The sequence below is a fragment of the Mya arenaria genome, chromosome 9, assembly GCF_026914265.1.
Source record: "Mya arenaria isolate MELC-2E11 chromosome 9, ASM2691426v1".
Classification (NCBI taxonomy): Eukaryota; Metazoa; Mollusca; class Bivalvia; order Myida; family Myidae; genus Mya; species Mya arenaria.
In genome coordinates this window covers 22,325,541-22,353,310 of record NC_069130.1, presented here as the reverse complement: position 1 = coordinate 22,353,310, position 27,770 = coordinate 22,325,541, and the positions used below count along the sequence as shown (strand labels likewise).

General features: G+C 31.7%; 1 long non-coding RNA gene across 2 annotated transcripts in view; it reads right to left on the bottom strand.

Annotated features, from left to right (window-relative positions):
- The window catches only part of LOC128203758 (uncharacterized), a 340,403-nt gene that overhangs the window by 162,249 nt on the left and 150,384 nt on the right, over positions 1-27,770 (bottom strand). For both annotated transcript variants that reach the window (XR_008256036.1, XR_008256037.1), the window contains exons 4-5: positions 20,527-20,674; positions 3,117-3,174 (exon numbers count right to left, since the gene is read on the bottom strand). This is a non-coding gene — a long non-coding RNA (uncharacterized LOC128203758). The remainder of the gene's footprint in view (positions 1-3,116; positions 3,175-20,526; positions 20,675-27,770) is intronic.

Here is a 27,770-nt window from a genome sequence, read left to right as displayed (position 1 = left end):
TGTCAAAGAAGTCAAAAATCGGAGGAAATCTTTCTTGCACACAATTGGTCTGCACAACCTCAAACTTGATCGGAACATTATTTATTTATACTGCCTGGTGGATTGTAGGTTACAAATCTGGGATCAACTGTAAAGTGTTAAACCCTGTCGTCGATTGACCAAGATATCACTCTTTTTATAATCACCACTTACAAATTTGATTAATAGAGCATTGTGTGTGAAATGTACGATACCATCAAATTGATTAACTGCCATTGAGATAAAAACTAATGGTTTCACAATTTACCTGCGAATATATTATTATTCATAGTGACGATAATCGTAAGACGCAAAACATACGTTCAAAGTACAAAAATTACGTTCTCTCTTCGATACAGACTGTTCACTGAAAGTGGTTGCGATTCTGGTAGTTGACTGTACTAGCTTTATTTCTTAATTTACAGTAGTTAGAAGGTAATGATACTTTTGTCACTTGACAATGATGCTGTCACCGCAAGTAGAACCGGATCAGCATTTCAACCATGCTCCAATATAACAATTGTTCAAGAACCTGTCTATGTGTAAGGCAAAATGCCACGGCTAACTAGAAAAAAAACTGGGTAATTTCAAATAAATATAGCACTACTTGGAATTCCTTAAGAAATACAAAAATAAAAATATGAAGAAAGATTAAATTATTCTGTAAAAGGGGCTCGATTTATATCAGGTTTATTGATATCATAGAATAATCAATGCACCTTTTCACACACAGTATTTATGTGAGGTTCAATACTCACTTTAAACTTAAAAATCTTAACATGCTGATAAATAATACATATACGATTCAGTGTATTGTCAGATGTGTTTAATCAACGTTGATCTGGCATAATACCCGATTTTTTTACTTATATCGAACGTACAAAACAGAGAGTGCTACATTAAACAGGCTGTCTTCTGCTTAGATCCTTGCTATTTGATTTAATAACGAACAGGTCAAATCACAAATTACATGTGAACTCGCTATTTTTATCAGACAAAGCCAAATCACCCAAGAAATAAATTTCATGTCGTTTCGTGTCGCTTAGTAGTGAAAATGGATAATGCCTTTGCGCTGTCAGCAGCAATTCTCTTTGAGGAAATGTTCTGCGCGATGCGATATTGAAAAGATCTTAACATACAAATAAATTTGAATTAAACCGCATATATGAACGTGCTCGGAATTTCTCTGGATATTGTTGTTTTCAATAGTTGTTTCGTTTGAATGACAATGCATTTAAAATGCATCGTAAAATGATTTTTATTTATTATGTTACAAGTTGTCGACGGTCAAACATTGATAGGTACATGTACTGCGCAAAACTTGTATGGAACACAGTGGAATGCTTTAGTTGGAGTGGATTGAAATATGACAAAGATTTAAAATTTATCAAAAACACTACTTCAACATTTTAGAAGTTCCCTTGATTCCCTTCAACACTGAAACATCAGATTCATTCTAACTCTATGATTCTACACAATTGTTAAGGCATAGCCGAGGCATCTAAATATTCAGCTCTCGTATATTGAAGTCTTAGGTTTATCCTTATGCATGAATGGCGGCTTTGGTAGGTAGAAGAAAGATAGATATACTAATAACAGCATGAATAGTTTGATACAGTTTGCTTTTAAAAAACAGTCAAGAAATAAACCGGATACGTTAAAAAAAAGCTTTTTTTGCAGACCAACGGAAAAAAATGAATTTTTATATAAATATTTTTTTTGATTGTCAGGGTTTTCCAACGTTTAAAACACTTATAATATCCATCCGTTATACAAAAACGAGAAAAAGATAATGAAATGTTATAATTATCAGGTGTGTTACTCTTACTATCGTCTTTTTTCCCTGAAGCTTTTTGAATTTCGCATGATATCTCTTTGAAAATGGAGGTTAAGTGAAATATTTCCTGTATGTCAATGTGTATAACGGACATATATTTAGAGCCCACATAACTTATTGACTAGACCAGATGAACAAACAAGAATCAAAGCGTACTTTGTTGTAGCAAATGTAGTATAGTAGAGTTAGGTTAAGCCCCAATGATGAACCTCCACAACACATTAGTTAACCGACAAAATAGTTCTAGAATATATGGTGTCGACTGTTTAACATAGTGAAAATTGAGGGGTTTTCATAAGAACAATACGTTGTACTTTTAATCTTACGAAATGAATAAAGTGGTAACCACCATTATTTCCTCTGCTTTACAATTTTATTATGACTTAAGCTTGTTTTTGTTACGTTAACCACATGCTTTGTGTATAAATTAATTACATGAGTTTTATCGTAAACTCCTCTTAAAAGCCAAAAAACATATATAACCATTAATATACATTTTACTTTATATATTAGTAGTAAGACACTTATATGTATTGAAGGAAACAGAAGTAAAATTACATTGTCATTTCATATATGAATCCCACCACACGATCTTTGACCTTTGGAAAGTATTATCTATTTGTAACATTGATAATAATGTACTTGCGTTATGACGTCAATTGCGTAACATAGATAAAGTATTCATAATGCGCAATACATGGTCTCACTTGTTAACACGCTTCTTACGAAACATAAGTGATATTAATATAAAACAAATCACAATTACTTTCTGAAATGTCCTTTCATTGAAATACATCTAAAAATAAAAATAAAAACTTATATTTTTGTCCGAAGGCCAAAGATCACGCTATGCGGCTCATATATAGATAAGTTATGTTACAAATCTAGGTGTATACTCTGCATTGAATTAAATAATTTTAAGTGATCAGATTAGTATTTTTGTCACAAGCCTTGAAAGCATACAGTTTTCTTATATGATTAGCTACTTCTAACTGACAATTATGAAGACTCTGAAGAAATATATGCAAATATCATAACAATGCAACAAGGAAAGAAACGATTTACCTCAAAGTGAACGTCAAAATGTGGGAATAATTCTATACATTGCTAGCTTTTGGCGGGTTTAATCGTTTGAAACAAGTATGTACGCATGTTGTTCAAGAACAAAATAAATCATTGCTTCATTATTTAAGTATAAGTACTAAAATATTAGTTTTCTAATTATCAATCATATATAAATCATAATACAACATTTACTCACAGTTCACAGTATTCCACTATTAACCACGATTTGTATAACCCTCCAGTGGAAACTCTACCTAGAAACAGAAACGGACGTGATTGGAAAGACATACAGTGTTGAATAAACTCCGAGTTGTTACCGCGAAGCTATCTAATTTGCACCAAAGCTGGAGTTAACGGTTGAATAATTATTTTCTGCTGCTTGTTGTGTTTAGATTATTGAATTGTTGGGCAAAGTTTTATTTTTTTGTATTTTTTAAGGTTTACTATAAACCAGGCAATAATTAGATATTCGTTAACGATATTTATTTCTGATTTCTACCATGGTCAATCAGAAATTATAACCGTTTGATCGTTGTTCAATGGAGAGAAAAGCTCCTTTAAGTCATTTGGAATGTTTAAGTGTATTCCCTGATAATACCTTACGGAATTGAATGCTAGTTTTAGTTCTGTTTGAAAACGTAATTTGGACTACGGTCGGGCTCGTTGGCTGGAAATCGCTCGACTCAAAAAATGCGTACGTTCAAAATTGGATGTAAATGACTAATTTTGTTGTTATGAAATTAATCCTTAATGTTGTTGCGACTTTTCCGAGGCCCGATGTACATTCGTTGGGAGTTCGTTAGCCAACGTGGTTCGACTATATTCAGTTTTAAATTGATGTTTCAATGTCAGTAAAAATTTGAAGTCCCAGTACCATCTAGGATTGAAACTTAGAGAAACAATAGAAATGCGTATATTTATCCATTCAGCTTTGAAATTGAACTAAACACATTTCTATTACTGTCAAGAGTTTAGCTACGATCAGCAATGAAAGGAATGTTTGCAATAAGCATGAATAAACATGATAGTATGGCCTCATCTAACATTACTATTTTGGGTTAAAGTTTTCGCTTCGAAACTGCACATTTATTCCTACAAAACTAATATTTCCAACACAATTTCCTGCAGCCTTCTTCAAACAAAACTGCAAACGTCTATGGAGCTTTGCCATTAATTTTGTTAGACGGAAATTGCAAATCATGCGTACGAAGGCAAAGAAATGATCTTGCAATGTGACATCTTATATTAACTCAGTTTGATACATTTTGTTACAATGTGCTCTGTAAAATATTCCTTTAAGATTTTCTTCTCATATTAAGAGTTGGCAATGTGCTAAATATCTCTTCTTCTGTTGCATTTAAAATTTCAAACATAGCACGCAATGTGGCATGTTGATTGATGATTCATGCAACCAAACGCTGCTCTGTTTCGTATTTATGCGTTTCTTATTTATGTATAACATCTAAACAGTGTTCCGAATAAATTAAAATTAATTCGCGTCTGAAACGTCATCAAATGCTTTTGTAAATTAATTGAATTTGTCAAAGAGAGCACTTGTTTTATTTTCCCTAACACTCATTTAGCGAGTTTGTCGGTGTTGTCAGCGTTTAAAGAACACGGGATATATAATATTGGTGCATTGAAAACCCACGTGTTATATTTTTATATCTTGGCTTGTTGTCGACGAGAACATTTGTGTTTGTGCTTAATGTGATATTATTTTCTCTTAAAACTGACATGTTTCGTCCCTAAAATGTTTAATACCAACACTAATTTAATAATGATCATACAATCAGCAACGTTGTGTACATTAATGGCCTAAAATGTGTGTTATATATGAACATAATTAATAAGCAGGTATAATATGTGCACGATTTGTTTTTCAAGTTTCAAACAAAGTATCAATAAATAACACAAAAAAGCAGAAATGTTCATTCATTACGCAATATATTCACTTATCCACTTTAAAAGTATTCACATATTTCTTTGGAGTAACTCTGTTATTTTGCAGAAGTCAAAAAAGTTAATTTCGCAATACTGACTAAAAAGTATGAGATTTTAGTCATCCTGTTAGTATAATATCCTTGTTTGAATAATTATAAACAGTGCGGTGTAAGCTTATCGGAAGTTTCGATGTGAAAGATGAGTTAAAGGAAAGATTTGTCAAAGAGACAATTCCTAGAAATATAAGGCTTTAAAGCCTATTATATATTGAAGGTCAGATATTTATTAACTCTCGTTGAAGCCCTCAGTGACCTTCATTCTTGCAAACCGTCCCAGTTGGATCACTCGGACATTTATTGATTAGACAATGCAAATGTAGTACGTCTGAGTTATTTGTACTATGCGTGTCTCTTGTTTAGTGTCTATCTGTTATACCATAACATTATGATATGATACAGGCCCCAGTTTCTCGAAACGTCTTAAGTTCATTATAGCAGGATTAAGCTAATCTCACTATTTTTGTTGTTCTATAAAATGTGTTATATTTACTTCTTCAAGATTTTTTAAAAATTATGTAGGAAAAATATGTATCATTATCAGAATAAAGCATTTTTTATTTATCAAAATCGATTTTCAGTATGTATTTTGACTAATTGAAATAAGCAACTTAAGCCTATTAAGCTTAAGAAGTTTCGAGAAATTGGGTCCAGGGGATTTACTGTTATTGTAGCCACTGTTTGTGTCCGTATGACTTCGATTATTTAAAACGTATTATGCTGATATGTATTAAGTTCGACTAATCTAGAAATTGAAGTAAAAACATATGCGTACGTATGAGTGGCTTACTAGCTGGAGTTGTCCATTTTAGCTATTTGTATCTAATGTATAACAGTTATTATTTGAGTAAAGTGCAAAAGAATATGTATGGACGAATTATTGTAAAAATATACATCGGTAAGCATATTGCGTTTCCTTTTAAACCTGTATTATAATGATTTTCGTAATGAGCAACTTGTTTTAGGTCCGTTATCGATATCGCTTTAGTTGCAAACTAAAGACGTCTAATTTTACTTAAGTAACTCCTTCGTCTGCTGTGGGTAGAGTGCAATTCCGATTTTCCGTTTTTCGAACTAGCGCCACAACTAATCAAGACAAGAAACATATTGTTTGGGCAGATTTGTTCATACCAATTATAGCAAAAGTCCTTTGTTTTTGGCTGAACGGTTAAAATAAGCAAACGCCAGACGTGAACTAACTAAAGCTGTATTATTCAGGAAATGCACGTCCTTATTATCGATGGGCTTTTTGTATGCATTCTGTATGCATGCTTTGTTTGTATAACATGATACGCTCGAAATGCAAATGCTGCAATTTCTAGTCTTTGTGCATTTGGAATAGCCTTTATAATATTGAAATTATGCATTTCATTGTTATCACAATCTCTTGTGCGATAAATAATGGTCAAATATCAGCCAGTCTCAACCAAGAGATAGAGTACTTTAATGATTGGCTGACACTTGTACAATATATGTCCTTATGTGTACAAATTAAAGCAGCATAATGAAACATTATAATTATACATTAGTCGTCATGTTAACGTAATAAAGTTATTTTATAGTACAGTCGAAACCCGTTTGCTCGATATCGCATGGTTCGATTTTTTCATTGGCTCGAAACTAATGTAAAGTATCGATATTTTTATACTCTATGCAAATATTCCCGTTTGGCTCGATATCCGCTATGCACGAAGTGTTTTGGCCGGTCCCTGGTAATCCTAGCCAACGCGGTTGGACTGCACAAGTTACAAAAATATACTTTGAACAAGAACAAAAATCTCATTCATTGTGGTTTTGCTGTTCATATTACAAACGCCGAACAATCAAAGTAAAATCTGACGTCAAGGAAATGATTTTTTATTCATTTTAAGTTGAAATATTTTTGTGTATGTTTATTTCATGTACGTAGGAATTTTACATCCGGCTTTTGCAGTGTATAATGCAAGATATCACACTGCGGTAGTAATATTCACAAGTTTTCCTAACGATAATTACACTGATTAACGGTCGAGCATTGCATTATTTTAATATAGGATATCAGATTATATTCTCAATTGGGTGTAATATCATACTAATGGTTAACATAACGAATGTAGCCCTGATAACAGTTATCTGTTAATGTGTTTAAATGATGTGCACATCGTGTTCAATATTCAAGACATTTCGTCTGTCCCATTGAGAGCTACCAAGAAACAGATAACAACGTGCTTTAAAACTCGTCAACGCCAAAGCATTTAGAGAGGTTTCTAAAGGATTTCGCCAGTCAGGAGGACCTTTTACTTAAAAGCCTTATTCATATAATGAATAACTAAATTAACAATAGCACTGCATATGATACTCAAACGACGATAACAATTATACCTAATAATACAACAATTGCAGATGCAGTTGACAATTTAAATATAATGAAACTGTATGGTTTTCCTCGCTCAACTGACATTTTCCTTAAATATTGTCATAATAATAAAAAAATGAGGAAATCCTTCTTGCCCCCGATTGGTCTGCACAACCCCAAACTTGATCAGAACATTATTCATTTGCTACTGCCTGATGGACTCAATACTCACTTTAAGCTTAATAATCTTAACATGCTGAATGATAATACACATACGATTCAGTGTATTGTCAGATGTGTTAAATCAACATTGATATGGCATAATACCCGATTTGTTACTTATATCGAACGCACAAAACAGACAGTGCTACATTTTTATGTTAAGACCCTCGCTATATGATTTAATAACGAACGGGTCAAATCACAAGTTACATGTGAACTCGCTATTTTCATCAGACAAAGCAAAATCCCCTAAGAAATATATTTCACGTAGTTTCGTGTCGCTTTGTAGTGAAAAGGATAATGCCAATGCGCTGTCAGCAGCAATTCTCTCTGAGGAAATGTATCGCGCGATGCGATAATGATAACATCTTAACATAAAAATAAATTTGAATTTTACCGCATACTTGAACGTGCTCGGAATTTCACTGAAAATAGTTGTTTTCAGTAGCTGTTTTTCTTCTTGTTTCGTTTGAATGATTATGCATTTAAAACGAAACGTACAAATTACTTTTACTTATTATGTTACAACTTGTCGACGGTCACACATTGATAGGTACAGCTTCTGCGCAAATTTTGTATGTAACCCTGTGGAATTTAAGTTGTAGTGAAATTGAGTATGCCACTGACATGTTAAAAGGAAGCCTTATTGCAGACCCACGGAAATATATGTATTGTTATACATAGAAAATAGATTGTCAGGGGTTTCCAACGTTTTAAACATTTATAATGTTTTTTCCATTGTACAAAATCGAGAAAATCTTAATGTCATGTATTGATTATGAGGTGTGTAACTTTAACTATCGCCTCGTTTCTCTGTATAGCTGACCGTTTAGGGTGGAATTAGCTTTTCGTTGTCCTTTAACCCCTGAACAGTGTTTCTCTGAAGACGATGGTCTTGTCACTGTAGTTTACATTGTATTAAAAGCAATCTTAAGATCAACGAATTTGAACATAATTTGTATCCCCTGCGTTACACATAAATATAAAAATGCAAGAAATTATCCAAAGATGAATGTAAATGGAACTACAAGGACAGGCCCGGTGGTTAAACTTATACAATAACTATGAACCTCTTAACAAAAACAACAACATGAACGATAAATATATCGACATGAAAGAAACATAAAACAGCTGACACACTAATAATTACGACACTGCTTCAAACTTTGCCTTGCAAATACTTCATTGAAGTACGGTCGCCCTGTATATGCATATTATAAAGCTATTACTAAAGTACTGTTAATGATGATTCTAATCCCATTTTTTTCAGAAAAACAAGGAGGTCTTCGGTAATAAAACATCTAGGTTTTATACACTTCAAAGCTCTTAATTGCAACCCTACTTCTGTTTTATTATTTAGGAGGAAGTGTATTTATATAGTACATTATTGGTGAACATTACGATTGTGCGTCAGAGTAAAAGATAACTTTGTTTAACTTTTATATGTTCTTTGGTATGGATATGTATGATAAATCAGGGCATTATTGATATTGACGTTACCTTTTCATCGAAAGGCACCGACATGTTATCTGTTTATATATTGCTTACAAATACCTACGTAATTGTCGCATAATGAGCAATTGTTCAGTCAATAATATCAATGCACGGAATCAAATGCATTTAATGTTTGGTTCCAAAGACAAACGACGCTTATTGCTTACAAGTAAATTGCTCAATAATGGCAAAACTAATTTCCCCTGGTCAAGCATATCGTTTTACCAACAAGAGGTAATGTCAGTAGTGTGTTAGATCTTCAATTATACACCAATAACCGGATATATTTACCGGAATGCCTTTTCTTTGATAAATGATGTATAAACTTTATTATGATGTTCTTTTCACTCTTATAACATATAAAACAAATATCAGCGTGAACAAATGGTAGTCGTAGTTTAATTTACTTTTTAAACGATACCGTTTAAGTCATGTACCGTTGTTTTTATATCTCTGAATTTTCAAAAGTGATGTGAACATTCAAACATCCGTTGATTATGAAACAAACATTATTTTTACATGTTGATATAGTCAAAATACATATTTGTTTAGCGTTGTATCGCTTGTATTATTAAAACACTATTGAACCTGAAGACGACACTGACCCTGCAAAGTAATATTGACATGTAAAAGTGATATTAACCTGGAAAAGAAAAATTGATATTGACCTGGAAAAGTGATATTGATCCGGAAAAGTGGTATACACTTTGAAAAGGACATTAAACTCAATATTAATTTGCTCTATGTTCCACGATTTTGACATTAAGGGAACCCACTGCCTCAAAACGCATGGTTGTGTTTCCTCTCGAGTAAGATTTTAAATCAAAATGATTGGAGTATGATGAAATTGTTTAATATCCCAGTCTATTGACCTGAGCCCAGTTTCAAAAAGGATTTTTTGTCGAAAATAAAATTGATTTTAGTGAAACATTTTGTTTTCTTTTGCAACATTGTGTGTGTGTGTGTGTGAATTGAATGTTTAGCATTGTATGTTGTGAACAAATTGAAAGGAATAAATGAAAGCAAATTGCTGGTTTAATAGTTTGTATATAACGACCATGATCCTTAATAAAATAGGGCCAGTTTGGTGTCTACGACAATGAACAAAGAACTCTGGCCTTTGTTAATGTAACAAAATCCAGGCTAATGAACTCTGCTATATTCCTAGTCATACTGCTATAGTTTATAAATGTTCCTGTTAAATTATGGCAAAGCTTTTCAGAATAGAAATTAGTAAAATGAATAACATGTCATTAGCAACAAAATATTGATTTTGAAAGTAAAATAGGATGAAAATCAAGAGAACTTGTTTTCAAATGTAAAATTGATATAACTTAACCCATCTCTATACAAAGAATGCCACATAAATGTAACAAGAACAAACACTTATTAATTGTCAAAAATGAAAAATGTAAATGATGTAGATTTCGCTGCCTGTTACAATGTCTGCTTGTGTAACAGGGCTATTAACAGTGAAACAACGAGAAGCAATGTTGGAGAACTAAAAACCTTTCCAAAGAAACAATACAAACATAGCATAACCAAATATATACTGTTTGTTCGTGACCGGTATCATTATAACGTCTGAGGATTAATAACAACATAGCTCCATCACACGTAGGAATGGTTATACGTCTTCAAAATTTTAATAATATTAGACAAATATAAATAGCAAAATACGCTTGGAAACAATCTAGGTTGTCTAGGTAGCCGAAAAACCGCCGACTAAATGAAACCAAGTGCATTCGTTGTCAATATCGGAGACAAAATACGTATTGAATACACCGGAATTCAGGCCCCCCATTCACATTCAAACGATATAATATTCCGGCTTTCTTAGAACTAGAAAGAAATAAACGTTTGCGTGCCATCTCATGCCTCCGCCGATGCATTGGACCTACATTGCGTGGCTTTTAACAAGTAGTGTTAAGTATTGTTTTGTTTAAGCTGTAATTAGTTTGAAAGTCGTTTTCCAGTTTATACACACAAACCTACTTGGACACTCCCAAACTCTATGTCTGAAAAGCAAATGACAATGAATAACGTAAATTAATTGGAAGTCATTTGCTATATATGAACATATATTCTATTAAAGTCTGCATATTAAACTTTGAATTTATAAACAATTACGCCTATAGGCCGGACGGAGCCTGGCGTCGTCTTATCATTAATATATCAAAAGTAAACGCTTCTTTCTTAGTGTTTAGCGCTTATATTAACTGTGAAATACCTCTATAACAGGATAAACGAATGTGCGAAATAGTTATATAAATTTTGCGGTTGTTTTCGTTACAAAATGGAACATTGGCGGCTGTGTATACTTAGTTGATGCTTGGTTGTCAGAGCTAATCTTAGAAACTAAGTGTGAAACTGTCAGGCGACCCTAATGGCGGGCGGAGGCATGAGCCTGTGCGCTAGATGGTGAAAGTAACAACATGTTCGCGTGCTGTTTTGTCATCTAATATCAATTGGTAAACATACATCACTTTTCAAAGGAACATTTATCCGCATGTTTTGACATGCCTACTCTCGTTAAGCGTCTGTTTATTCGATGGTTTGGTTTTTACTTGGAAATAGAGTTCAAGGCATTTTGGACGGATTGTGGGAAACTTAATGGTATGCTATATCTACCAACGAATTTTCATGTCTTGTATGCTTAAACGGTTCTCCCTAAACTATTTCAATGCATGCGTATGTCTGTCCACATCCTACTGAAATATCGAATTTTGAAACAGTATTATAAGCGTTGAGCCAAAACATCGAGTAACGCCAAACATCCTAATCAACATATCTTTGCCGAAAGAACCGTTCATTCCTGGTCGGTCTCTTTTGATCAAGGCTTTAACTTTAATTGTATTCATGATTTCAAGCCAACATTCCTTACAATTATAAATTGCCTTAGTAAAGATGAACGTCTGATAACAATACCTGATCAATTTAATATGCAAAACCGCTTGTGATAATATTAAGCACTATTGCAATATTGTAATTTACCATAAGCTTACACAGATACATAACATCTCAAATTTAGTAATGAATGTATCTATATGAACTGTTCTTTCGTTGGCGATATCATACTATTATCTGGGGTTTAACGTTGACTTGGCTTTTTTTAATAGCGAATAAAAACATCTTTAAGTATTTTCGATGGAAACAATGTTTTTTTTTTTTTTGTGATGTTTTAAAATGCAAAATGATTCATGCGTAAAATGCAACCATGTATACCCTAGTTAATAGGAATTTAAACATCATATTAAAGATACTTTAAAGACCCTCACGCTCTTACATTTGTTGTGGGCAGCTGCAAACCCGATATTGTTCAACGAATGGACAAATTAATACTTTAATGAAATCAAACTTATATATTGACAGAAATGATAAGTGCATGAAAACACACAAGTAGTAATGTATGCACATAATGCGTAACAATATCCAATCCAATCTGTTATAACATACACTATATATTGCTTACATAGTCCTACATAACCGTCGAATAATGAGCAATTGTTTAGTCAATAATACCGACGCATGGAATCATAGGCATTTAATATTTTGTTTCAAAGACAAACGACGCTAATGGCAAGTAAATCCATGACAAAATGGCAATACTGATTGTTTTCTGAGCAAGCATATCGTTGTTCAAACAAGGGAAGAGTCAATTGTTCTATTTTTCATTTGCAATAGTATGCCAATGACTGAATATATTTTTATAAGTGCCTTTTGTCTGATTGATGGGATAAGGTATCAATGGGTACCTTTTTGACAGAATAAACAGGGCGATAATGGATTTTTGTGTATGAGTAAGGCATGGTGAAATCATTTAGATAGTACACGCTATCCATTTAAAATTAATCAAATAACTAAATTACTAAAACTCTTTTGAAATATGAAGTGTTTGATTGACATTTGAACGTAATGGAACACCGAGTCAAATATCAAATTGCTAAATGATGGATTGCTTGAACCATTGACTAATGAATAATTTAGCTTGTAGTCCCAGATCAATTGAATAACTATTTGTATTTAAATACTGGTTTTCATTTGAACATTGTCATGAAATAAACATGTTTGAAACATTATACTAGCATTTTGAAATATTTATAAACCTCCATAACGCATTTAATTGACAACGTAATATTTTCAAAGCTTTTTTTATTTTATGATTTAGAAAGATTTTTTTGTTTGTATTTAAAGGCTTACTAAATGAAAAGAATATTAACCACCATCATTGTCTCTGCTTGTTTTTGTGACTTCAGCTTTCTTGTTTCGTTAATGTGCTGCGGTAGCGACAACATATCTTTATAATTTGATGACTGGTTCTACAGCGAACTCACTTCTAAGCTAAATCATATAAGGATTAAGCATACATTTACTTTATATAGTATAAGTATCAGATGTCAAATACGCGTCTCAATTCATTTCTACAAATAATTTGGTTGCATTGCCTAATATGTTAACTTCAATTAATCAAGATATTAGTTAACTTATTATTCAAGTGATCCAGTATATTTACGATAATGTAAGAAATAACTACACACTTCAATGTGAAAAACGAAACATGAACATTATTTTGGCCACACCGGTTCGAACCCGATTTTTTTTTACCTTTTGGTATTTGTTTTTACAATAATGATATCAAAGAGTAAAACAAAAAATAAAATAATTGTCTTAAGATTCGTTACAGAAAAAAATATTTTTTGGTGCCAATCTGGTTTAGTGTTGTATCAACTGTGCTACGAAGGCTTACCTTAAATTAAATATTTAAGCTATATACCAACCTTGGTAATATCACGTGATAACATCGACTAGCCAATCACGCATAAGAAATGATTTGTACTAGGTAGACATACCTAGTAATCTTTCTTTATGGAAAATACGAACAAAATGCGAAAAATAAACTAATTGTAATCTATGTGGTACTTCAGTTAGTAAGTTTCAATGCATTGTTCACATCGTTACCAAGTTGATGTCAGTTTTCGACAATTTTCTTCTTTTATTTCGTTATTTTATCATACGGAGTGCAGCCCCTTTAAAGGCAATCTTACTCCAATTAACTTGCAAAACCATATTTTTCATGGAAATTGATGGAAACAATCATCCATTTAACTGAAAATTAAAATGTTATTAATAAATATATCAATATATGATGTAGTTGTGATAACAAAAGGTTCATGACATAAACGGAATACAATAGCATGTAACCATCTCTGAGCTTGTCGCTCACCGGCACGAATGTGGCTACGAACTACCATATTTGAAATGCGTACCTAATGGCTGGTAAATATGTGACGGAGTCTGCATCGATCTTAAATATTTGAGAATATGCATAGTAGTTCGGAAAGGACAACGACATCTCTATAATTGATCAAAACCTTCTACGAGGCACTATTTACTCCTATCTGTAGAGTTCTCCTAGTTCGTGCATACATATTGATCGATCTGGCATGTTTGCACCTACAACATGTATTCATTCTTGGTATTCTTTACGAATTGTTTTTATTTTTAAACATTAAGTATGTATATACATATGAGAGTAGTATTATTTGCGACTTTTGAGCGATCCATTATGACTAAAACATTGAAAAGACCCGAAAATACACTCAATTAACTTTTACAAAGCCATTTTTGATAACGATACATGTACTGTTAACCACGACGATTGTACAATCGCTCTTCAATTGAAAATGTATTTGAACGGCAATACGCGAATTATCGCAATTTCGCTTGATCTAAAACGTGTAATGATCGTTTAATTTATTTGCACATCGCCTTTTTCTTTTGGAAAACATTGAAAAATAGTATTCCAATCCTAAGGGATTCGTGATCATTCAGTATATTATATCCTTAAGCTTGAAACGCTACCGTTAAATATTGTTAAAAGTGCTTGGCCAAAATCACCATATTTATTGATATGTCCGTGATAAATTGGCTTTTCCTCATTAGTATTTGGTTGCGTCGTATACGGATGAAATGGACCACGGCTACTCGATTTATCTCATTTTGTAATTGAGCCGCATCGCGCAACTTTAGTATTAAGACATAACCATAAGACATAACTATTACTTAATGAAATAATCAATAAGTTGAAAGGCCGAAAAAATGAATGTTTATATGTAAATTAATGTCTTCCAAACTTCTTTCTTGGAATGCCCCGAATTATTTTGACTGCATTCATAGTCTCTGTTTAGAACGACCTAATGAATAAACAATTACAAAAAATTGAGTCATCCTTTCTGCTTGATTTATGTTCAATCAAGGTTTCGTGTTAGGAAAACAACTTAAATTTTAAACTTGTGGTAGCATGGATACATGGTATCACTTGTTAACACGTTTCTTACGGAATAAAACAGATATAAACATACATGAAATGTTCAATTAACTATATAACTTCCTAAAATGTCAATTATTAATTCAAATACCAAACAACACAAGAAAAGAAAATGTATGCCCAAATGCCCTAAATGGCGCGATGCTGCTCATTTTAAGACTGATCTTAACGTATCAATTTTCATGCCACTGAAAGTTGGTATAACGATTTAGCCGTTTTACCGTATAATTGATTATCATGGAATACGTTTCAGAGATTAAAACATGTAAGAATTAACTATTGATTAATTAATACAATAAAAAATAACAATTCGGTTTACTTTGCAATAGGTTTGCATGAAATAAACACGGAACTTGTCTTAACTTGATTTATGATAGCAACCTATATTCGCTGTTAAGATGGCAGTGGGCATTACAGGGACGTTAAATGCACGTAGTGAGCTGAATAAAAAAACGACCATACCATTTACCGGAATGGAATCGAGTTATTTTCCAATTAGTTTAGACGAATTATATTCTTATGGCTTTGACAGTGAAATAACCTGACTTGTGTTTTCTTTAGAAATGACGCAATATTCCTTCGTACTCATTGCAATCTCCTCACAAAAAAGTGCCAACGTTTTCTTGGTTAATTATTCAGTTACCAGGAAATTGAAAATCTTTATTTTGAATTTAATGAAATAATATTGCCAAGCCTTGACTAATCTAATTATGTTTGATAACGTGTTTATCTATATTTTTTCCTCAATTACGTGAATTCAGATTAGATTTTACAAATTAGGATTGGGTAATAAGCTCAATATCTTTTCATGGAAATTTTTATTATAGAAATAAAAACACGTGTAAAAGGAATATTACGTGTAAAAGGAATATTACATGTGAAAGGAAATTGTTGTAAACTTTGCAATTTAGTATTCTGCTTTTTTAGTCATTTGTCTATATGTCCATAGCGTAGTATTTTTCGAGATCATTAAGTCAGAAAATGATATCAATTGTTGAAAATAAACTCCTTACTACATATTATTTTGCTGCATCATTATCATAACAGTTCAAAACGCACTTTTCTTCTCTGCCTTATATGAAGGAATGAATTGCGGCGTTGATGTCATTTTTGGAGTTTGAACGCAATTGGGCTGGTGTGTGAAGTCCGTTACTTATATTTACACAAATATTTCATTATTTCATTTAAGAATTGTTACAAAAATACTTCATTTATTTAAGAAAACATTGCAGTAATAATTCTGTAAATAGAACGAATCGACTGTAGCCAGAAATATCAACCACTTGAACTCACTTTAAACGCCAGAATTAAACACTTATGGCAACACAACATTTATCATATCATAAATTAACACTTTCTAAAATAATAATTTAAGTTTTACGGGACCTGACATAATACAAACAATAACAAGATCATTAGTTTTCATGTATATTGGTATGCGATGAATAGCGATACGAACATATCTGAAGATTTTGCGTTCATCGATTAATAAACGCAATTGCCGAAAGGCAGTTCGTTTAAGGAATATAAGTTGAGGTGTAAATATTGTTATATGGAGGCATTGCCTTAATTATTTCAATTCAATATAGATAAAACAATGCTACAACAAAAACAAAATACATCAAAAATGGATCAAATATAATGATAGAGTACTCGTAAAAAGACACAAGCAAGACAAAATATGATAAATATTTTATACCTTTCGAGAGCAAAGAAAATAATAGAATTTTAAACAATTAATGTAAGCATTCAGAAAAAAACGCAGTTTGCAATGGTTTATTTGAAACCTAATCTTTTAACTCCCAAAACAACAAACTTACAGTATAAGGAATATATTTCATGTCCTTTATCATTTGACCAAAAGCGTGTTTCTGAGTTCCCCTAACAAATACAATGTGACATGTAGATTGATGGTTCATGCAAACAAACACTGAGATAGACTGTCCTTCTCATTTATGTCTAACAAAGGTACAATGAGTTAACAGAGTTAATCAAAATGGATTCGTGTCGGAAACGTATTTGATAACGCTCGAAGATTTGATAATTCAGCGAATAAAGCTAAAAAAGAAAACACTTTTTTTTTAAACTGCATTTGAAAATAGTTGCGAGGTAAAGTGAATACTACTGTATTCGTTTCATCTCAATTGCCGAAATGAAAGTCTGTGTAAAAACTGAAGTAACTTCTGAAACAAACACAAACATTAGTATGTTGATAGTTTGATGCAAACAAGCAAATGCAAGCTAGTGAAAATAGGAGATATTTTTTCTAGAAAGACCTACATTATCGTCGCATAGTGAGCAACTGTTAGGTCAATATATCGACGAACGCAGTTAGAGACATTTAATGCTTTGTTCCAAAGACAAATGACGCTAATGGCTTACAAGTAAATCCATCACTAAATGGCAATAATAAATTTCTCTGAACAAACATATTGTTTTAGCATCAAGGTTAATTACGCCAATTACTGGATATATTTACCTTAATGCGTGTACTCTGATTAGTGATTTATAGTATTCATTAAAAGTGCTCTTTTTACCCGCATGAACATTAAGAATAATAGTTTTTCCAACACCGTGACCAAATGGTATTTGTACTTCAGTTGAATAGCGTAAACGGTGCAATAAACGTCATGTAACATTGTTTTTTCTTCTGGCTCCATTATTCTTGAAAAGTGATATGAACATTACAACGTCTTTAAATAGTGAATAAGAAAGTATTTTAATATGGTAACATATACTAAATACATGCCTTTTTCAAGTAGTATTTACTGTATTTTTTAAACAATATTACCCTTTTCTCATTAAGTCATGAAAAGAAATCCACCCGAAAAAAGAAAATCAACAACAAAGTTTTGCAATATTCATCTAGTATACTGTTTTAAATGCACTTGAACTTATCTATTTTAAAGGTACCATTTTAAGAGTATGAAGAACGCGATAAGGGATTTCTATTTCTTAGTAAGCCATGCTGTCATCATTAAACACACATACAATCCATTTAATATCAAATCAAAAATTCCAATTCATTTTCTTTAAAAGGTTTTCAAATTTGAAATGTTTGATTGACGTTTGATCGTATATGGAACATTAAATAAAGTACTAAATGGGAAAATGATGGATTGCTTTAACTATTGATCCATGAATAATTTAGCTTTAGCTCCCGATCATGCTTGACTATGAGTATTAAAGTATCCTTTGTTATCTATTCATTTTATGAAATAAACATGTTTAAAACAAAAACATGAAAGCTATTTATTATTTGAGTACTATTAATGATGATTCTAGAATTATATTTTGCGAAAATAAGAAGGTCTTTCGTATTAAAACATGTAGGCTTTTTTTACTCTCAAGCAATTGCAACCTTGCTACTGTTTTATTATTTAAGTAATGTATTTAATTTAATAGGTGATGACTATTCAGTGAGCATTCTACGTCAGAGTGAAATATAACTTTGTTTAGCTTTTATATGTACTTTGGCATGGATATGTTTGATAAATCAGGGCGTTACTGATAACGACATAACCTTTTCATCGGAGGGTACTGAAATGTTATCTGGTGATATATTGCTTACAAAGACCTACATTATTGTCGCATAATGAGCAAATTGTTCAGTCAATACTATCGATGCACGTAATCAGAGGCATTTAATGGTTGGTTCCAAAAACAAATGACGCTAATTGCTTACAAGTAAATCTCTGAAAGAAATAGAAAAACAAATTTCCCCTGAACAAGCATATCGTTTTACCAACAAGAGGTAAAGTCAATAGTATGTTACCTTTTTAATTATACAACAATAAAGGATATATTTACTGGAATGCCTTTTCTTTGATAAATGATGTATAAAATTGATCATAATGTTCTTTTCACTCCTAAAAAATATACAAAATATCAGCGTGAACAAATGGAAGTCGTAGTTTAATTCAATGTTTTAAATGATAAAGTTAAAGTCATGATCCATTGTTTTTAAATCTCTGAATTTTTGAAAGTGATTTGAACATTTAAACGTCCAAAAACAATGAAAAAATTTTTTTTTCATGTTGACATAATAAAAAAAACATCTTTTATTCGCGTTGTATCTATTGAAATATTAAATCACTATTGACATTTGCATTTCATTATCACACATAAAAATCTGGCCAATTTTAAAGGGTACCTTTTCTACAGTATGACAGTAGATAATGGATTTATAATTGTTAAAAAAGAATGTTGTGATCAGTTAAACAATACAGTGGATCCATTCAATAATAAACCAGATATCTCAAATCATTCGGTTATTAAATTTGAATAGTTTGATTGACATTTGATCTTAAACGGAAGACCGATTGAAGTACGAAATGGGAAAAATGATTGATTGCTTTAACCATTGATCCATGAATAAACAACCTTGTAGCTCCCGAGCAATGCTTTACCTTTTGTATTAATATATGCTTTATCATAAAAACATTTTTATGCGATAATTATGTTTAAATAATATGTTTTGAAGTGTCGATTTACCTCCACAACTTATTAATTTAGTAACAGCATAATTTATAGGCTATATAGTATCGACTGTTTAATATTATGAATCCTTAGCGATTTACATAAAAAATAATTGTTGTAGTCTTAAACTTACAAAATGAATACAATGACAGCCCCAATAATTGTTCCTTACTTTTCAATTTGTTCATGACATTTGCCTTTTATTTTTCATTTACGTGCGGAGGTAACGACATGTTTTGTGTATAAATTGATAACACGGGTTCTATCGTGATCTCACCGTTAAGCCAAAACATATAATAATTAAGCATAAACTACTTTAATTATAAGTACTACGACAATTATATATATCAGACGTAAAATTACCTTGCCATTTCATATTTTTGGATAACCTTTGTTACAAATTTTGTGTTAACTTTAATAAATTAAGTTATAAAAGTGATTGAGTGTATTTGTCACACATATTGAAAACATACATATCTAATAAGCTTGTTTCAATGTCCATGTAGTCACTTCAAAGAAATGTATGAAAATTGTTACCATAATGACATATTACCATAAGGCCATTGGAAATAACCTACCTCAAAGTGAATTAAAAATATGGGCGTTATTTTATATATTTATATCACTGGTAAACACAAGCTTTTAAATGATACACATGTTATAAAATATGAAATATAAACATGCCTTGTTTTGGTACTAAAATATTAGTTGTATAATTATATATATTAAAAGTACAAAATGTACTCACCATTCACGGTTTTCCACTATTAATCACGAATTGTATTATCCCCCAGTGGAGACTCTACCGAGAAACAAAAACAGACGTGATTGGAAAGACATCCAGCGTTTAATAAACTCCGAGTTGTTACCGCAAAGTTATCTGATTTGCAGCAACGCTGGAATAGACAGTTGAATAGTTATTTCTACTGGCTGTTATGTAAATAGCATTGTCTTTTCTGCGCAAAATTCAATAGTTTATGTAATTTCTATGTTTAAACATTCACAATGTAGTAATCATATATCCGTATATGTTATTTATTTATTATATATGTCATGGTAAATCTGAAATCATACCCATTAAATTTGTGGCATTAAGAATTGTATAGTGTATTCGCTTAGAAATACTTTCATTTTTATGAATGTGATATTTAAAAGATGAAGTTCGAACGATTCCTCTTCCGTGTTTTTGTTTGTTTTTGTTTTGTTTGTTATTGTCTTATTTTAAATGTGATTGCGTCTGGTTTTCAAAACCATGTTTTCCATGAAAAACCATTGGAAATCATAAAAACAGTCTTCAATGTACATTTGAAGGCCCGGTAACACTCAGTTTTAGATACTTTAAATAAAATTGCGTAAATATGTTTGCATAAATAATATATATATTAAACAATATAAATAAATATAGATATACATGTTGTGGTTCCATAATACGAATAAAAAATAATATCACCAACTTTGAGCTTTAAAACAAAAGCCATCCTCTCTTTGTCAACATGTTAGCAAAGATCAGCCATTCAATGTAGTTCTGGTCGTCAAATGTATAAAGGTAATGCAACAAAATATTTGGATGTTGGTGTTTTAGTTTCAAAACTGCACATTTATTTGTACACAAATCATATTTGCAACACAATTTGCTGCGACCTCTCGTGTATGCTACTTAGCCATTAATTATTTTACAGGGATTTTGAAAATTCTGCTCTCAAATGTAATGAAAAAATACTGCGAAGTGACATCTTAAATTAATTCAAGTTAATAAATTGTGTAACAATATTCCCTGTAAAGTGTTCTTTTCAGAGTATTCGTCACATATACAGATTTGGTAATGTGCTAAATCCCTGTTCTTTCTGTTGTATTTTTAAATTTAAAATAATAACACAATTAGGCATGTTGTTTGATAATTTGTGTAACCAAACGCTGCCCTGTTTCTTATCTATCCGTTTCTTAATTACGTTAAAAAAATGATCAGTGTAAGGAATTAATCAAAATAGATTTACGACATCGATTGCGTTTGTGAATTCATTGATTTGGCCAAAGAGAGCACTTGTTTTTTTCGCAACACTCATTTAGAGAGCTTGTCCGTATTGTCTGCGTCTTACGAACAATGCATACATATTGGTGCATTGAATACGCCGATGTTATATTTTAATATCAGAGCTTATTGTCGACGAGATCATCTGTGCTTGATTTGATACTCCCATTTTCTTAAAACTGACATTAGTGTCGCTGAATAATCTCATGCCGACAATACTTTAATAATAAAATCACAACGTTATGCTTATTAATGGCCTAATTTGGGAGTTCAAACAGATGTATTATGCAGGTAAAAGTATGTTTGTTGTTTTGTGGTGTTTTTTTTTCAATTTTTGTACACTGTATTTATCAATAACAGAAAACAGCAGAAATGTTTATTAATTACGAAATCAGATCACTAATCTCCTTTCGTCAGCCTTTACATATCTTTTAAGAGTAACACTTCTATATTGAAGAAGTCCAAACTGTGAACTGAGCAATGCTGCATGCTAATTATGAACTTATATTTATCTTGTTAGTAGGTTAGCCTGGTTTGAATGAGTATGAATAGTGCGGAGTAGTCTTAGCGGACGTTTCGATGTGCTAGATGAGTAACGCCAGTAAGTTATGCCAAAGAGACAATACGTAGAAAGATGAGGCTTTGAAGTTTGTCATATATTGGAGGTCAAACATTTATTAACTCTCGTCGAGGCATCGAGGTAACTGCATTTTTGAAAACAGTTCCAATATGATTACCCTGACATTAATTAATAAAACAATTTAAAAGATTACCAATCCTTTTAAATATACAGTTGTAATGCATTTCATAATGATCAGTTTGTTTTAGGTCCGTTATTGATATCGTTTAGTCTGAATACTTCTTAGGTTTCTTAAGTAACTCATCTCTGTACTGTGTGCATTGTGTGAATGCGACTGTCCGATCTTCGAGCTGGCGCCCAACAACCGATAAAGACAGGAGACATCTTCTTTAGGCAGACTTGATAATTCAGATTAGAGCAGAATATGTCCGTTGTTTTTGCTGTTGCTAAATAGTAAAACCGATCAAACACCAGACGAGAACTAACTAAACGTCAATTATTCAAGAACTGCACGTCCCTTTTATCGAAAGGCTTTACGTCCAAATTGTGTATGCATACTTTGATTGTTTAACATGATACTCTCGAAATGCAAATGCTTCAATTTCTAGTCTTTGTGCATTTTGAACAGCCTTTATAAGAATCAAATTATGCACCTCATTGCTATCACAATCTTTTGTACGATAAATAATGATCAAATATCCGCCAAGAGATATAGTCCTTTAATAATGGCTAGGAAATGTGCAATATATGTCCTTAAGTGTACATATACATGCTGAATATGTTAACTAAAATACCCAATGTAAACGTTATAAACTTATTTAATGTAAATTGTACAAGTCACAAAAATGCACTTTGAACAGCCCCAAAAAAACATTAACTGTGTGTTTGTTTTCACATTAAGGCGCAAAACAATCTTCAAAATGATTATTTTCAAATTTAAATTCGATTTGTTTTTGCGTATGTTTGTTTGACTTTCAGGTTTTTGGCATTGTCTGCTAATGTATTTAAATGATGTGCATATCGCTTTCAATATTTAAATCATTGTATCTATCTCTTTGAGTGCTACCAAGAAACAGATAACAACGTACTTTAAAACTCATCTACGTCAAAGCATTTAGATTGTTTCATAATGGATTTCACCAGACAGGACTATATTTTGCTTAAAAACTTCATTTATATGATGAATAACTAAATAAACAAAAGCATTGCATCCAAAACTCAAAAGAAGATAACCATTATATCAATTAATAGAATCATTGCAGATACAGTTGACATTAGACATATAATGAAACTGTATGCTATTCATCGCTGAACTGACATTCTCCTTTATTATCATTGTAGAAATAAAATACTCGGAGAAAAAAATCTTCTTTCTGATTGATCTGCTATCACAAATAACAAATTCCTGTTAAATGTTGAATGGAGCGTCGTTGTTTGACCAAAATACCACAGTCTTTATAATCAACACTTGCAAATGGCATTACAAGAGCAATGTGCTTGAATGTACTGATCAATAACAAATTACTTAACAGGACAGGAGCGGAAACGTTATTAAGAGTGGTTGTTCATGCTACAACATTGAAACAATACTGTAACACAAAATTGATAAACTGCTGTTAAGGTAAAATAATTGTTACACAATTTTCCTGCGAACGCTAATTATATTCATTATGATCTATTCAGACTGTCCCTTGAAATTAATTACAATATTTGTAAGTTGAATATAATGACATTATTTATCAACTGACAATATTTATAATATTTGTCAGTTATCGATATACTTGGTAGGTGAAATTAATAGAAATATTTATCAAAAGACAGTAGTTGCAATGTTCGTCAGTCGACAATAATGGTATTAAATGTCATTGATGCTGAAGGCCATATCTCTTATGTCAGCATAATGGTGATTTTTGTCATTGACGTTGACATGTGTTCGTTCACAATAATGATAATATTTGTTAGTTGAGACAATAGTAATATTTGTCATTGACATTGTTGACCATATCTAATATTGACATTGATGATAATAATTGTCATTGACATTGATGGCCACATTTGTTAGTTGAAAACAATGGTAATACTTGTCATTGACGTTGAAGTCCACATTTGTTAGTTAGTTGGAAATAATGGTAATATTTGTCATTGGCATTGATGGTTATATCTAACATTGACATTGGTGATAATAGCTGTCATTGACATTGATGGCCACATTTGTTAGTTGAAACAATGGTAATATTTGTCATTGACATTGATGACCATATCTAACATTGACTTTGATGATAACAATTGTCATTGACCTTTATGGCCACATTTATCAGTCGAAGATAATGGGAAACAGTTGGAAACAATGGTAATACTTGTCATTGATGACCATATCTAACATTGACATTGATGATAATAGTTGTCATTGACATTGAAGGACACATTTGTTAGTTGAAACAATGGTAATATTTGTCATTGACATTGATGACCATATGTAACATTGACATTGATGATAATAGTTGTCATTGAAATTGATGGCCACATTTGTTAGTTGAAACAATGGTAATATTTGTCATTGACATTGATGACCATATGTAACATTGACATTGATGATAATAGCTGTCATTGACATTGATGGCCACATTTGTTAGTTGAAACAATGGTAATATTTGTCATTGACATTGATGACCATATTTAACATTGATTTTGATGATAACAATTGACCTTTATGGCCACATTTATCAGTCGAAGATAATGGGAAACAGTTGGAAATAATGGTAATACTTGTCATTGAAGTTGATGGCCATATTTGTTAGTTGAGACAATAGTAATATTTGTCATTGACATTGATGACCATATCTAACATTGACTTTGATGATAACAATTGTCATTGACCTTTATGGCCACATTTATCAGTCGAAGATAATGGGAAACAGTTGGAAACAATGGTAATACTTGTCATTGACGTTGATGGCCATATTTGTGAGTTTGAAAATAATGATGTTATTTGTCATTGACTTTGATGACCATACCTAACTTTGACATTGGTGGTAATATTTGTAATTGACGTGGATGGCCACATTTTTCAGTCGAAGATAATGCTAATATTTGTCATTGAAGTTGATGATCACATTTGTTAGTTGAACATAATGTTAATATTTGTCATTGACGTTGATGGCCACATTGGTCAGTTGAAAAAATGGTAATATTTGTCATTGACGTTGACGGCCACATTTGTTAGTTGAACATAATGGTATTTGTCAGTCAACATCTAACTACCAGTTAAAATAACATTGACATTAACGTTTATATAAGTCTATTTATAGTAGTTCTTAAATTTGTCATTTGGCAGTTCCAAAAAATACTACGACGTCCACCACTGTCACCGCAATTAGAACCGATTCAGCATAACAACCCTGATACGATAAAATTATCGTCTTAGATCCTGTCTTTATGTCAGGCTAAATTCCACGGGTAAGCCAGGAGGAAAAGGTACCATTTCAACTAAATATAACACTACGTGTTTGTAACGAAAATGTTTGAATATAAATTTATAAAGGAAAATTTAAACAAGTTTGATAGGGCTTGATTGCTGTCAGTTTCATTATATTCAGCAATGCATCTTTTTACAATATTATTGTAAATGTTCAACATGAATGTTTTGGCCAAGAATCTTTAAATGCTAATAAATAAAACACAATACGTTCATTGTATCGTCAGCTTGATTATCCACTTTTTATTAATCCTTGAAATGGCATGATCAATGATTGTCTACTTATTTGAAACGCACAAAAGAGGATTGTGCTACATTTAACAGACCATTTTCTGCTCAAACCCTTTCTAGTTGATTTAATAAAGAACGGTTCAAATCACGAATGACATGTGAACTCGCTATTTTCACCAGACAAAGCAAAATCCCCAAAGAAATACATTTCATTTCGTTTCGTGTGGCTTAGCAGTGAAAAAGGATAATGCTCATTCGCTTTCAGCAGCAGTATTTCTCTAAGGTAATGTTCTGTTAATTTCGCTATTGATAAGATCGGAACACAAAATAGATTAAATATTTCGCGCATACTGCATCGTGCTAGGATTTTCAAAAAAAATGTCTTTGTATCACTATTTTTGGTTAGAATGTATTCAAAACGCAGCTTTAAAATTAATTCTACCTATTAATATACCTGTTGTCGACGGTCAAACATTAGAGGTACTACTCTTATATATATGTAACACAGTGGAATGCTTTAGATGGAGTTAAACTAAATATGTCACATTACAAGGAAATAAATTTAATCAAAACACTATTTCAACATGTTTCAAATTCCACTCATCTTTGAAACATCAGATTCTAGAGAACCCGAGATCATACTCATTTTGAGGGAATATCTGATACACCCATACATTGTGCTTTCGCTACTAAAAGTTTGAGGTATATTACTTTGCATTAATTATGGCTTTGGTAGTTAGAAGGAAGATTGTTATGCTCATAACAGCTTTATTTTTTGAATATAGTCTACCAATGACGTCGGAGTTGTTAAAAATCTGTTTTGCAGACCTTCGGAATTTAATTTATCCGTTTTCTTTACAAAGATACATTGTCAGGGTTTCCCAAAGTTTAATACCTTTATGATAACCATTCATTATGTGTTCACATGTAAATGTGAAATTATGATGTTTGTTCCTTTCTTGAAATTATCGTCGTTTTTTCCTGAAACTATTTGAAGTTCTTATGATTTTTTTTTCAAAATGCTTCGTCGTTCGTTATGAAGACCGCGACAAATAAATGAAAATATAGCAACCCGCGAAACGTCTTATATTCATGTACAAGTGGATGATTCACTTGAACGTTAAGTAAAATATTTCCTGAAGGCCAATGAATACGTTTAACATATATTTGGCGTCTGCATGAAAAATAGCGCAAACATGAATCAAAAACGTATTTTCTTCAAACGATGTGGTAGCATTAATATGTGCTTTTGTTAAAATGAATTAAATATGTTGTTGTAGACCGTTCTATAAATGTTCATCAATAAACAAAATTAATTACATTACATTTATATTGTTTATGAAAACCTACAGAAACATCTCAGTAGCCAAACGTTTATACAAATAACACTGTTTAATGGCACAGCGTAAACGCCAAAGACATAGAACACAAATTATGGTTGATAATGTTTCTTTTTCTTAATGCATTTGCTTTTGTAATCATATCACTAAACTCCTGATTAACAAACAGTTCAAATATGATATTCGAGCGATGTAAGCCTTTGTTGACCGTTCTCCATTGAACCATGTCCCTCTAAACAGGTCGTCATTAGATGTTAGACTATTAAGCTTGTCACTGTAGTGTACATTGTTTTAGAAGCAATCTCAAACACCAAACGAATTTAAACGTAACTTGAAT